The 13,671-nt window shown below is 63.1% G+C and overlaps 4 non-coding genes across 4 annotated transcripts; all 4 read left to right on the forward strand.

The window, feature by feature from the left end:
- The first annotated feature begins 643 nt into the window (after nt 1–643).
- LOC142864063 (5S ribosomal RNA) lies at nt 644–762 on the forward strand. The gene has a single exon (XR_012914656.1). It is a non-coding gene; the product is annotated as a 5S ribosomal RNA (ribosomal RNA).
- A 3,793-nt stretch (nt 763–4,555) lies between these two features.
- Nucleotides 4,556–4,674, forward strand: LOC142864074 (5S ribosomal RNA). The gene has a single exon (XR_012914667.1). It is a non-coding gene; the product is annotated as a 5S ribosomal RNA (ribosomal RNA).
- A 3,790-nt stretch (nt 4,675–8,464) lies between these two features.
- Nucleotides 8,465–8,583, forward strand: LOC142863902 (5S ribosomal RNA). Its single transcript, XR_012914567.1, has one exon. It is a non-coding gene; the product is annotated as a 5S ribosomal RNA (ribosomal RNA).
- Nucleotides 8,584–12,370: 3,787 nt separating this feature from the next.
- Nucleotides 12,371–12,489, forward strand: LOC142863913 (5S ribosomal RNA). The gene has a single exon (XR_012914578.1). It is a non-coding gene; the product is annotated as a 5S ribosomal RNA (ribosomal RNA).
- Nucleotides 12,490–13,671: the final 1,182 nt, after the last annotated feature.

Consider the following 13,671-nt stretch of genomic DNA (forward strand, 5'->3'; position numbering starts at 1 on the left):
GAAGCGGTGCCGGCAGTTCTCCACGGGCTTGGGCGTTTTCCAGAGGTAGGAGATGGAGGGGACTGATTTCTTCAGCACCCCCCAAACCACGCCACCCCACCCCACCCATGGGACACATCCCCAGAGAGAGACGCCCCATACACTGGCTGTGCCCCAGCCCTGGCCCGGGGGAATAGGCGGCAGCCCACCCACAGGGCGAGGGGGGGGGCACAGCTGAAAGGGGTTGTGGGGGAGGGCGGCCCCTGGCTGGGGTCAAAGGGCGAGCGTCCCGCGCGTGCGCAGTCAGCGGCAGCGACGCGCTGGGGGTGGGCAGCGGGTAGGTGAAGGAGGCCGGGCGAGGAGACGAGGGGGGCTGGGAGGGCTCCACCTTGGCGAGTCCAGCCGTGGAGGCGCATCTTGTGTGAGTGTGAGTGAGTGTGAGTGTGTGTGTGTGTGTATAGAGAGACAGCCCCCCACCCCGCCCCGCCCCGCCCCGCCCCGCCCCGCCCCGCCCATCACCCCCGTCCCTGGGAGCCAGCGGGACCCGGCCGGCGAACTCAACCGGCCCGGCCCGGCCCGGCGCGGGGCCTGGGGCGGGAGGCGGCGGCGGGGAAGCCCAGAGAGGCTCGGCTTCTCGAGCGGGGCAGGGGCGCCCTCCGCCGCCGTCTAGGGCCACACCACCCTGAACGCCCCCGATCTCGTCTGGTCTCGGAAGCTAAGCAGGGTCGGGCCTGGTTAGTACTTGGATGGGAGACCGCCTGGGAATACCGGGTGCCACAGGCTGCTGCTTTTTTTTTTTTTTGCCTCTTGTTCTGTCCCCTTTCTGGGAGCGCGGCGGCGGCCCGGGGTGGGGGTCACCCCCACCCTCAGCGCCCGCGCGGTGCCTGGCGCCCCAGCCCGCACCGTGGGGCCTCCTCTTGTCCCAAGCCGCGACACCGCCGCCACGCGGCAGCATGCGTGGCATCTGGACTGTCAGGTCTCAGACCAAAGGTCTGCTCTGTGGGAACCGACACGCTGGAGGAAACCTTGAGAGTCTGAGAGGGGAGGGAGTTCCAGAAGAAGGCCAGGATGTCATTTTGAGGGAGTATGTGACCAGAACTCGTCCCGTTGCTTTTGGGGTTCTATGGGCTACACGCAGGAATCTTTGGTGGTGGCACCTGATGTTGGGGGATCCGGAGTCACACCCAGACCTGCTCCACAGGCCTCCTTTTACTTTTCTCTTCGGATTCATTATTTTTAAAAAGTGTCTCTTACCTCTAGGATTGCATTTTCTTTTCTCTCTCTTTTCAAGCAGATGATGGGAGTACAAGTATTCAGGTGACATGTGTTGCCCGTGCCGCCCTCCCCCCTGTGTTCTTTTTTTTTTATTTTTTGAGACAGAGTCTCGTTTTGCTGCCCAGGCTAGAGTGAGTGCCATGGCGTCAGCCTAGCTCACAGCAACCTCAATCTCCGGGCTCAAGCAATCCTGCTGCCTCAGCCTCCCGAGTAGTTGGGACTACAGGCATGCACCACCACGCCCGGCTGTGTTTTTCTATATATATTAGTTGGCCAATTAATTTCTTTCTATTTTTAGTAGAGACGGGGTCTCGCTCTTGCTCAGGCTGGTTTCGAACTCCTGACCTGGAGCAATCCGCCCGCCTCGGCCTCCCAGAGAGCTAGGATTACAGGCGTGAGCCACCGCGCCCGGCCCCCCCTGTGTTCTTATTCATATACCTCTCATGTTGTTCCAGCGTATTGTGGGGGTACCAATGTTAAGGTCGGGTGCCTTGCCCTCTCCAAGCCTCCCCCCTCGGGTCAGAGCTTCAAGTGCGCCCATCCCCCAGTCGGTGCGCACCCACCCCATGCCTAATGGATGTGTATGCCCCTCCCCTCCCCCCACCCGCCCGACACCCACCCGATGAAGGTGATTCCTCTCCGTCCACTTAGGCGTCCATCCGTTCGTACCAATTTGCTGGTGAGCGCGCTCACGTGGTGCTCGTGTGTCCATTCTTGGGATACTTGGTTTACTGGAACGGGTTCCAGCTCTGGCCAGGAGAACACGAGAGGCGCCCTCTCACCGCTGCTCCTCACAGCCGAATGGCACTCCGTGGTGTCCACGCGCCACATTTTATTGATGCACTCCTGGATGGATGGGCACTCGGGTCGCTTCCACGTCTTTGGGATTGTGAATTGTGCCCTAACTGTAACCCTAACCCTTACCCAGCCCGTCTCCTCTGCCCCTGCCTGACGCACTCCTCCCCGGCCAGGCCCGTCACTGTCCTGGGCCCCCGCCTGACCGGCTCCTCCCCGCCCGGCCGGTCACCGTCCTCTGCCCCTGCCTGACACGCTCCTTCCCGCCCGGCCTCTCACCGTCCTCGGCCCCTGCCTGACCGGCTCCTCCGTCGCCTGGGCCTTCCAAGGGCTTGGTGTGGATGCTGCTTCCAGGAAGCCCTCCAGAAACCCGGCAGCAGGGTGGCCGCAGCAGTCTCCAGCAGCCGTCCCTAAGTCGCGTGAGTGCGGGGGACGTGCCCCCGCTGTGCCGCGGGGGCCCAGCCTGGTGTCTTCCCTGAGGCCCTGCGGCTGCCGGCTGGGCTGCCGCTCCCCGCAAGGGGAGAGCCGCGGAGGTGGGGACCGCCTCCTGATGGGGACGTACACGCAGCTCTCCACGTCGGATTCCGGGGCTCTCTGTCCTGCCCGAAGGCCCAGCTGGCCTGCGGGTCCTTAGAGTGGCAAAAACCTCCGAAAACTGAGACTGAGGGTCCGGTGGGTGTCTGCACTTTTGTGCTGGGCACCCCAGGGAGGCCCGGGGGCTGGCTGGACAACGTGGTCTGCTGGGCGGGGGGGGGGGGGGGGGGGTTGGAGGAGCAACTGATGCCCTTTGCACTTTGGGTAGCAAGAGTCTGAGGTGTCTCTGAGCCCTGTGCCCTGTGGGGGCGGGGCGGGGGGGAGGAGGAGGAGGAGGAGGAGGAGGTGGGAAGGGCCGGGGCCTGCAGTCCTGTTCCCGGGGTGGCACGGCAAGTGGCTTCTTCCACAGGCTGCTTGGCCTGGGCTCCCTGCACCTGGGCCTTTGGAGGACCGGCCCTGTGCTTGCCAACACTTCCTGCAGGGACCCAGAGCTGGGAGGTGGCATCTCTCAGCCCTATGTCGGGCAGAGCCCCAGCGGGCCATGCCCACAACCTCTCTCAGCACCGGTCCCCCAGAAGGCTCCTTTGGGACCAGGATTCTCTTGCGGTGACTCTTTAAGGTCTGGCCCCTGGATGGAGGGGCACCAGGAGTAGAGGAGCAGGAAGGGGAAGGGGGTGGCCATGCGAGGGGACACTTTGAGGCCAAGTCCCAGCTTCAGCCTGATCCTCCTGGGAACCCCGCTCTGAGACAAGGAGCCGGGCTTCGCATTCCCACAGCAGCCAGTCGTGGGCTGAGGACACCTGGGGCGTTGGGAACTCCCTGGCTTCTCCTGGGTTTAACGTCTAGAGCTGCTTGTGAATCGCGCCGCCACACACACCCGAGCGCAGGTGTCTTCCGCACAGACTGCGGGCCTCGCTCTTCTGAATGCCGCTAGCTCGCCACCCACCCACGGGTGAACCTGGTCAGGGTGCTTTCTCTCAGGGGCAGACTCTTTTCCGGGCGGGCTACCGGTGTCTCTGTTTGCTCGTTTCTTTCTTCCATTTCGGGAAAGTCTTCCTTGCTGGGTGTGGAAATCTCCTATGCCTTCCCTCGCCTATTCTGTCAGCTTTCAAATTCTCTTTCAGTTGCCACCCTCACAGATGGATTAGGAAACTCTTTCCGGTGCACTCATTAGTGAAATGACCTCCAGGAAGCTGGAATCCAATATCTAATGGCCGATTTTTAGCGAGTCCACACGCCAGGGTGGTCGGGGTCCAATGCAGCCCCGGCCAGGCCCAGGCCCCTTGGACTGGGCCACAGGAGGACACGGAGGAGGGTCCCGGCCCCCACGAAGCGGTGCCGGCAGTTCTCCACGGGCTTGGGCGTTTTCCAGAGGTAGGAGATGGAGGGGACTGATTTCTTCAGCACCCCCCAAACCACGCCACCCCACCCCACCCATGGGACACATCCCCAGAGAGAGACGCCCCATACACTGGCTGTGCCCCAGCCCTGGCCCGGGGGAATAGGCGGCAGCCCACCCACAGGGCGAGGGGGGGGGCACAGCTGAAAGGGGTTGTGGGGGAGGGCGGCCCCTGGCTGGGGTCAAAGGGCGAGCGTCCCGCGCGTGCGCAGTCAGCGGCAGCGACGCGCTGGGGGTGGGCAGCGGGTAGGTGAAGGAGGCCGGGCGAGGAGACGAGGGGGGCTGGGAGGGCTCCACCTTGGCGAGTCCAGCCGTGGAGGCGCATCTTGTGTGAGTGTGAGTGAGTGTGAGTGTGTGTGTGTGTGTATAGAGAGACAGCCCCCCACCCCGCCCCGCCCCGCCCCGCCCCGCCCCGCCCCGCCCATCACCCCCGTCCCTGGGAGCCAGCGGGACCCGGCCGGCGAACTCAACCGGCCCGGCCCGGCCCGGCGCGGGGCCTGGGGCGGGAGGCGGCGGCGGGGAAGCCCAGAGAGGCTCGGCTTCTCGAGCGGGGCAGGGGCGCCCTCCGCCGCCGTCTAGGGCCACACCACCCTGAACGCCCCCGATCTCGTCTGGTCTCGGAAGCTAAGCAGGGTCGGGCCTGGTTAGTACTTGGATGGGAGACCGCCTGGGAATACCGGGTGCCACAGGCTGCTGCTTTTTTTTTTTTTTGCCTCTTGTTCTGTCCCCTTTCTGGGAGCGCGGCGGCGGCCCGGGGTGGGGGTCACCCCCACCCTCAGCGCCCGCGCGGTGCCTGGCGCCCCAGCCCGCACCGTGGGGCCTCCTCTTGTCCCAAGCCGCGACACCGCCGCCACGCGGCAGCATGCGTGGCATCTGGACTGTCAGGTCTCAGACCAAAGGTCTGCTCTGTGGGAACCGACACGCTGGAGGAAACCTTGAGAGTCTGAGAGGGGAGGGAGTTCCAGAAGAAGGCCAGGATGTCATTTTGAGGGAGTATGTGACCAGAACTCGTCCCGTTGCTTTTGGGGTTCTATGGGCTACACGCAGGAATCTTTGGTGGTGGCACCTGATGTTGGGGGATCCGGAGTCACACCCAGACCTGCTCCACAGGCCTCCTTTTACTTTTCTCTTCGGATTCATTATTTTTAAAAAGTGTCTCTTACCTCTAGGATTGCATTTTCTTTTCTCTCTCTTTTCAAGCAGATGATGGGAGTACAAGTATTCAGGTGACATGTGTTGCCCGTGCCGCCCTCCCCCCTGTGTTCTTTTTTTTTTATTTTTTGAGACAGAGTCTCGTTTTGCTGCCCAGGCTAGAGTGAGTGCCATGGCGTCAGCCTAGCTCACAGCAACCTCAATCTCCGGGCTCAAGCAATCCTGCTGCCTCAGCCTCCCGAGTAGTTGGGACTACAGGCATGCACCACCACGCCCGGCTGTGTTTTTCTATATATATTAGTTGGCCAATTAATTTCTTTCTATTTTTAGTAGAGACGGGGTCTCGCTCTTGCTCAGGCTGGTTTCGAACTCCTGACCTGGAGCAATCCGCCCGCCTCGGCCTCCCAGAGAGCTAGGATTACAGGCGTGAGCCACCGCGCCCGGCCCCCCCTGTGTTCTTATTCATATACCTCTCATGTTGTTCCAGCGTATTGTGGGGGTACCAATGTTAAGGTCGGGTGCCTTGCCCTCTCCAAGCCTCCCCCCTCGGGTCAGAGCTTCAAGTGCGCCCATCCCCCAGTCGGTGCGCACCCACCCCATGCCTAATGGATGTGTATGCCCCTCCCCTCCCCCCACCCGCCCGACACCCACCCGATGAAGGTGATTCCTCTCCGTCCACTTAGGCGTCCATCCGTTCGTACCAATTTGCTGGTGAGCGCGCTCACGTGGTGCTCGTGTGTCCATTCTTGGGATACTTGGTTTACTGGAACGGGTTCCAGCTCTGGCCAGGAGAACACGAGAGGCGCCCTCTCACCGCTGCTCCTCACAGCCGAATGGCACTCCGTGGTGTCCACGCGCCACATTTTATTGATGCACTCCTGGATGGATGGGCACTCGGGTCGCTTCCACGTCTTTGGGATTGTGAATTGTGCCCTAACTGTAACCCTAACCCTTACCCAGCCCGTCTCCTCTGCCCCTGCCTGACGCACTCCTCCCCGGCCAGGCCCGTCACTGTCCTGGGCCCCCGCCTGACCGGCTCCTCCCCGCCCGGCCGGTCACCGTCCTCTGCCCCTGCCTGACACGCTCCTTCCCGCCCGGCCTCTCACCGTCCTCGGCCCCTGCCTGACCGGCTCCTCCGTCGCCTGGGCCTTCCAAGGGCTTGGTGTGGATGCTGCTTCCAGGAAGCCCTCCAGAAACCCGGCAGCAGGGTGGCCGCAGCAGTCTCCAGCAGCCGTCCCTAAGTCGCGTGAGTGCGGGGGACGTGCCCCCGCTGTGCCGCGGGGGCCCAGCCTGGTGTCTTCCCTGAGGCCCTGCGGCTGCCGGCTGGGCTGCCGCTCCCCGCAAGGGGAGAGCCGCGGAGGTGGGGACCGCCTCCTGATGGGGACGTACACGCAGCTCTCCACGTCGGATTCCGGGGCTCTCTGTCCTGCCCGAAGGCCCAGCTGGCCTGCGGGTCCTTAGAGTGGCAAAAACCTCCGAAAACTGAGACTGAGGGTCCGGTGGGTGTCTGCACTTTTGTGCTGGGCACCCCAGGGAGGCCCGGGGGCTGGCTGGACAACGTGGTCTGCTGGGCGGGGGGGGGGGGGGGGGGGGGTTGGAGGAGCAACTGATGCCCTTTGCACTTTGGGTAGCAAGAGTCTGAGGTGTCTCTGAGCCCTGTGCCCTGTGGGGGCGGGGCGGGGGGGAGGAGGAGGAGGAGGAGGAGGAGGTGGGAAGGGCCGGGGCCTGCAGTCCTGTTCCCGGGGTGGCACGGCAAGTGGCTTCTTCCACAGGCTGCTTGGCCTGGGCTCCCTGCACCTGGGCCTTTGGAGGACCGGCCCTGTGCTTGCCAACACTTCCTGCAGGGACCCAGAGCTGGGAGGTGGCATCTCTCAGCCCTATGTCGGGCAGAGCCCCAGCGGGCCATGCCCACAACCTCTCTCAGCACCGGTCCCCCAGAAGGCTCCTTTGGGACCAGGATTCTCTTGCGGTGACTCTTTAAGGTCTGGCCCCTGGATGGAGGGGCACCAGGAGTAGAGGAGCAGGAAGGGGAAGGGGGTGGCCATGCGAGGGGACACTTTGAGGCCAAGTCCCAGCTTCAGCCTGATCCTCCTGGGAACCCCGCTCTGAGACAAGGAGCCGGGCTTCGCATTCCCACAGCAGCCAGTCGTGGGCTGAGGACACCTGGGGCGTTGGGAACTCCCTGGCTTCTCCTGGGTTTAACGTCTAGAGCTGCTTGTGAATCGCGCCGCCACACACACCCGAGCGCAGGTGTCTTCCGCACAGACTGCGGGCCTCGCTCTTCTGAATGCCGCTAGCTCGCCACCCACCCACGGGTGAACCTGGTCAGGGTGCTTTCTCTCAGGGGCAGACTCTTTTCCGGGCGGGCTACCGGTGTCTCTGTTTGCTCGTTTCTTTCTTCCATTTCGGGAAAGTCTTCCTTGCTGGGTGTGGAAATCTCCTATGCCTTCCCTCGCCTATTCTGTCAGCTTTCAAATTCTCTTTCAGTTGCCACCCTCACAGATGGATTAGGAAACTCTTTCCGGTGCACTCATTAGTGAAATGACCTCCAGGAAGCTGGAATCCAATATCTAATGGCCGATTTTTAGCGAGTCCACACGCCAGGGTGGTCGGGGTCCAATGCAGCCCCGGCCAGGCCCAGGCCCCTTGGACTGGGCCACAGGAGGACACGGAGGAGGGTCCCGGCCCCCACGAAGCGGTGCCGGCAGTTCTCCACGGGCTTGGGCGTTTTCCAGAGGTAGGAGATGGAGGGGACTGATTTCTTCAGCACCCCCCAAACCACGCCACCCCACCCCACCCATGGGACACATCCCCAGAGAGAGACGCCCCATACACTGGCTGTGCCCCAGCCCTGGCCCGGGGGAATAGGCGGCAGCCCACCCACAGGGCGAGGGGGGGGGCACAGCTGAAAGGGGTTGTGGGGGAGGGCGGCCCCTGGCTGGGGTCAAAGGGCGAGCGTCCCGCGCGTGCGCAGTCAGCGGCAGCGACGCGCTGGGGGTGGGCAGCGGGTAGGTGAAGGAGGCCGGGCGAGGAGACGAGGGGGGCTGGGAGGGCTCCACCTTGGCGAGTCCAGCCGTGGAGGCGCATCTTGTGTGAGTGTGAGTGAGTGTGAGTGTGTGTGTGTGTGTATAGAGAGACAGCCCCCCACCCCGCCCCGCCCCGCCCCGCCCCGCCCCGCCCATCACCCCCGTCCCTGGGAGCCAGCGGGACCCGGCCGGCGAACTCAACCGGCCCGGCCCGGCCCGGCGCGGGGCCTGGGGCGGGAGGCGGCGGCGGGGAAGCCCAGAGAGGCTCGGCTTCTCGAGCGGGGCAGGGGCGCCCTCCGCCGCCGTCTAGGGCCACACCACCCTGAACGCCCCCGATCTCGTCTGGTCTCGGAAGCTAAGCAGGGTCGGGCCTGGTTAGTACTTGGATGGGAGACCGCCTGGGAATACCGGGTGCCACAGGCTGCTGCTTTTTTTTTTTTTTGCCTCTTGTTCTGTCCCCTTTCTGGGAGCGCGGCGGCGGCCCGGGGTGGGGGTCACCCCCACCCTCAGCGCCCGCGCGGTGCCTGGCGCCCCAGCCCGCACCGTGGGGCCTCCTCTTGTCCCAAGCCGCGACACCGCCGCCACGCGGCAGCATGCGTGGCATCTGGACTGTCAGGTCTCAGACCAAAGGTCTGCTCTGTGGGAACCGACACGCTGGAGGAAACCTTGAGAGTCTGAGAGGGGAGGGAGTTCCAGAAGAAGGCCAGGATGTCATTTTGAGGGAGTATGTGACCAGAACTCGTCCCGTTGCTTTTGGGGTTCTATGGGCTACACGCAGGAATCTTTGGTGGTGGCACCTGATGTTGGGGGATCCGGAGTCACACCCAGACCTGCTCCACAGGCCTCCTTTTACTTTTCTCTTCGGATTCATTATTTTTAAAAAGTGTCTCTTACCTCTAGGATTGCATTTTCTTTTCTCTCTCTTTTCAAGCAGATGATGGGAGTACAAGTATTCAGGTGACATGTGTTGCCCGTGCCGCCCTCCCCCCTGTGTTCTTTTTTTTTTATTTTTTGAGACAGAGTCTCGTTTTGCTGCCCAGGCTAGAGTGAGTGCCATGGCGTCAGCCTAGCTCACAGCAACCTCAATCTCCGGGCTCAAGCAATCCTGCTGCCTCAGCCTCCCGAGTAGTTGGGACTACAGGCATGCACCACCACGCCCGGCTGTGTTTTTCTATATATATTAGTTGGCCAATTAATTTCTTTCTATTTTTAGTAGAGACGGGGTCTCGCTCTTGCTCAGGCTGGTTTCGAACTCCTGACCTGGAGCAATCCGCCCGCCTCGGCCTCCCAGAGAGCTAGGATTACAGGCGTGAGCCACCGCGCCCGGCCCCCCCTGTGTTCTTATTCATATACCTCTCATGTTGTTCCAGCGTATTGTGGGGGTACCAATGTTAAGGTCGGGTGCCTTGCCCTCTCCCAGCCTCCCCCCTCGGGTCAGAGCTTCAAGTGCGCCCATCCCCCAGTCGGTGCGCACCCACCCCATGCCTAATGGATGTGTATGCCCCTCCCCTCCCCCCACCCGCCCGACACCCACCCGATGAAGGTGATTCCTCTCCGTCCACTTAGGCGTCCATCCGTTCGTACCAATTTGCTGGTGAGCGCGCTCACGTGGTGCTCGTGTGTCCATTCTTGGGATACTTGGTTTACTGGAACGGGTTCCAGCTCTGGCCAGGAGAACACGAGAGGCGCCCTCTCACCGCTGCTCCTCACAGCCGAATGGCACTCCGTGGTGTCCACGCGCCACATTTTATTGATGCACTCCTGGATGGATGGGCACTCGGGTCGCTTCCACGTCTTTGGGATTGTGAATTGTGCCCTAACTGTAACCCTAACCCTTACCCAGCCCGTCTCCTCTGCCCCTGCCTGACGCACTCCTCCCCGGCCAGGCCCGTCACTGTCCTGGGCCCCCGCCTGACCGGCTCCTCCCCGCCCGGCCGGTCACCGTCCTCTGCCCCTGCCTGACACGCTCCTTCCCGCCCGGCCTCTCACCGTCCTCGGCCCCTGCCTGACCGGCTCCTCCGTCGCCTGGGCCTTCCAAGGGCTTGGTGTGGATGCTGCTTCCAGGAAGCCCTCCAGAAACCCGGCAGCAGGGTGGCCGCAGCAGTCTCCAGCAGCCGTCCCTAAGTCGCGTGAGTGCGGGGGACGTGCCCCCGCTGTGCCGCGGGGGCCCAGCCTGGTGTCTTCCCTGAGGCCCTGCGGCTGCCGGCTGGGCTGCCGCTCCCCGCAAGGGGAGAGCCGCGGAGGTGGGGACCGCCTCCTGATGGGGACGTACACGCAGCTCTCCACGTCGGATTCCGGGGCTCTCTGTCCTGCCCGAAGGCCCAGCTGGCCTGCGGGTCCTTAGAGTGGCAAAAGCCTCCGAAAACTGAGACTGAGGGTCCGGTGGGTGTCTGCACTTTTGTGCTGGGCACCCCAGGGAGGCCCGGGGGCTGGCTGGACAACGTGGTCTGCTGGGCGGGGGGGGGGGGGGGGGGTTGGAGGAGCAACTGATGCCCTTTGCACTTTGGGTAGCAAGAGTCTGAGGTGTCTCTGAGCCCTGTGCCCTGTGGGGGCGGGGCGGGGGGGAGGAGGAGGAGGAGGAGGAGGAGGTGGGAAGGGCCGGGGCCTGCAGTCCTGTTCCCGGGGTGGCACGGCAAGTGGCTTCTTCCACAGGCTGCTTGGCCTGGGCTCCCTGCACCTGGGCCTTTGGAGGACCGGCCCTGTGCTTGCCAACACTTCCTGCAGGGACCCAGAGCTGGGAGGTGGCATCTCTCAGCCCTATGTCGGGCAGAGCCCCAGCGGGCCATGCCCACAACCTCTCTCAGCACCGGTCCCCCAGAAGGCTCCTTTGGGACCAGGATTCTCTTGCGGTGACTCTTTAAGGTCTGGCCCCTGGATGGAGGGGCACCAGGAGTAGAGGAGCAGGAAGGGGAAGGGGGTGGCCATGCGAGGGGACACTTTGAGGCCAAGTCCCAGCTTCAGCCTGATCCTCCTGGGAACCCCGCTCTGAGACAAGGAGCCGGGCTTCGCATTCCCACAGCAGCCAGTCGTGGGCTGAGGACACCTGGGGCGTTGGGAACTCCCTGGCTTCTCCTGGGTTTAACGTCTAGAGCTGCTTGTGAATCGCGCCGCCACACACACCCGAGCGCAGGTGTCTTCCGCACAGACTGCGGGCCTCGCTCTTCTGAATGCCGCTAGCTCGCCACCCACCCACGGGTGAACCTGGTCAGGGTGCTTTCTCTCAGGGGCAGACTCTTTTCCGGGCGGGCTACCGGTGTCTCTGTTTGCTCGTTTCTTTCTTCCATTTCGGGAAAGTCTTCCTTGCTGGGTGTGGAAATCTCCTATGCCTTCCCTCGCCTATTCTGTCAGCTTTCAAATTCTCTTTCAGTTGCCACCCTCACAGATGGATTAGGAAACTCTTTCCGGTGCACTCATTAGTGAAATGACCTCCAGGAAGCTGGAATCCAATATCTAATGGCCGATTTTTAGCGAGTCCACACGCCAGGGTGGTCGGGGTCCAATGCAGCCCCGGCCAGGCCCAGGCCCCTTGGACTGGGCCACAGGAGGACACGGAGGAGGGTCCCGGCCCCCACGAAGCGGTGCCGGCAGTTCTCCACGGGCTTGGGCGTTTTCCAGAGGTAGGAGATGGAGGGGACTGATTTCTTCAGCACCCCCCAAACCACGCCACCCCACCCCACCCATGGGACACATCCCCAGAGAGAGACGCCCCATACACTGGCTGTGCCCCAGCCCTGGCCCGGGGGAATAGGCGGCAGCCCACCCACAGGGCGAGGGGGGGGGCACAGCTGAAAGGGGTTGTGGGGGAGGGCGGCCCCTGGCTGGGGTCAAAGGGCGAGCGTCCCGCGCGTGCGCAGTCAGCGGCAGCGACGCGCTGGGGGTGGGCAGCGGGTAGGTGAAGGAGGCCGGGCGAGGAGACGAGGGGGGCTGGGAGGGCTCCACCTTGGCGAGTCCAGCCGTGGAGGCGCATCTTGTGTGAGTGTGAGTGAGTGTGAGTGTGTGTGTGTGTGTATAGAGAGACAGCCCCCCACCCCGCCCCGCCCCGCCCCGCCCCGCCCCGCCCATCACCCCCGTCCCTGGGAGCCAGCGGGACCCGGCCGGCGAACTCAACCGGCCCGGCCCGGCCCGGCGCGGGGCCTGGGGCGGGAGGCGGCGGCGGGGAAGCCCAGAGAGGCTCGGCTTCTCGAGCGGGGCAGGGGCGCCCTCCGCCGCCGTCTAGGGCCACACCACCCTGAACGCCCCCGATCTCGTCTGGTCTCGGAAGCTAAGCAGGGTCGGGCCTGGTTAGTACTTGGATGGGAGACCGCCTGGGAATACCGGGTGCCACAGGCTGCTGCTTTTTTTTTTTTTTGCCTCTTGTTCTGTCCCCTTTCTGGGAGCGCGGCGGCGGCCCGGGGTGGGGGTCACCCCCACCCTCAGCGCCCGCGCGGTGCCTGGCGCCCCAGCCCGCACCGTGGGGCCTCCTCTTGTCCCAAGCCGCGACACCGCCGCCACGCGGCAGCATGCGTGGCATCTGGACTGTCAGGTCTCAGACCAAAGGTCTGCTCTGTGGGAACCGACACGCTGGAGGAAACCTTGAGAGTCTGAGAGGGGAGGGAGTTCCAGAAGAAGGCCAGGATGTCATTTTGAGGGAGTATGTGACCAGAACTCGTCCCGTTGCTTTTGGGGTTCTATGGGCTACACGCAGGAATCTTTGGTGGTGGCACCTGATGTTGGGGGATCCGGAGTCACACCCAGACCTGCTCCACAGGCCTCCTTTTACTTTTCTCTTCGGATTCATTATTTTTAAAAAGTGTCTCTTACCTCTAGGATTGCATTTTCTTTTCTCTCTCTTTTCAAGCAGATGATGGGAGTACAAGTATTCAGGTGACATGTGTTGCCCGTGCCGCCCTCCCCCCTGTGTTCTTTTTTTTTTATTTTTTGAGACAGAGTCTCGTTTTGCTGCCCAGGCTAGAGTGAGTGCCATGGCGTCAGCCTAGCTCACAGCAACCTCAATCTCCGGGCTCAAGCAATCCTGCTGCCTCAGCCTCCCGAGTAGTTGGGACTACAGGCATGCACCACCACGCCCGGCTGTGTTTTTCTATATATATTAGTTGGCCAATTAATTTCTTTCTATTTTTAGTAGAGACGGGGTCTCGCTCTTGCTCAGGCTGGTTTCGAACTCCTGACCTGGAGCAATCCGCCCGCCTCGGCCTCCCAGAGAGCTAGGATTACAGGCGTGAGCCACCGCGCCCGGCCCCCCCTGTGTTCTTATTCATATACCTCTCATGTTGTTCCAGCGTATTGTGGGGGTACCAATGTTAAGGTCGGGTGCCTTGCCCTCTCCAAGCCTCCCCCCTCGGGTCAGAGCTTCAAGTGCGCCCATCCCCCAGTCGGTGCGCACCCACCCCATGCCTAATGGATGTGTATGCCCCTCCCCTCCCCCCACCCGCCCGACACCCACCCGATGAAGGTGATTCCTCTCCGTCCACTTAGGCGTCCATCCGTTCGTACCAATTTGCTGGTGAGCGCGCT

Source organism: Microcebus murinus, chromosome 23 (genome assembly GCF_040939455.1).
Source record: "Microcebus murinus isolate Inina chromosome 23, M.murinus_Inina_mat1.0, whole genome shotgun sequence".
Classification (NCBI taxonomy): Eukaryota; Metazoa; Chordata; class Mammalia; order Primates; family Cheirogaleidae; genus Microcebus; species Microcebus murinus.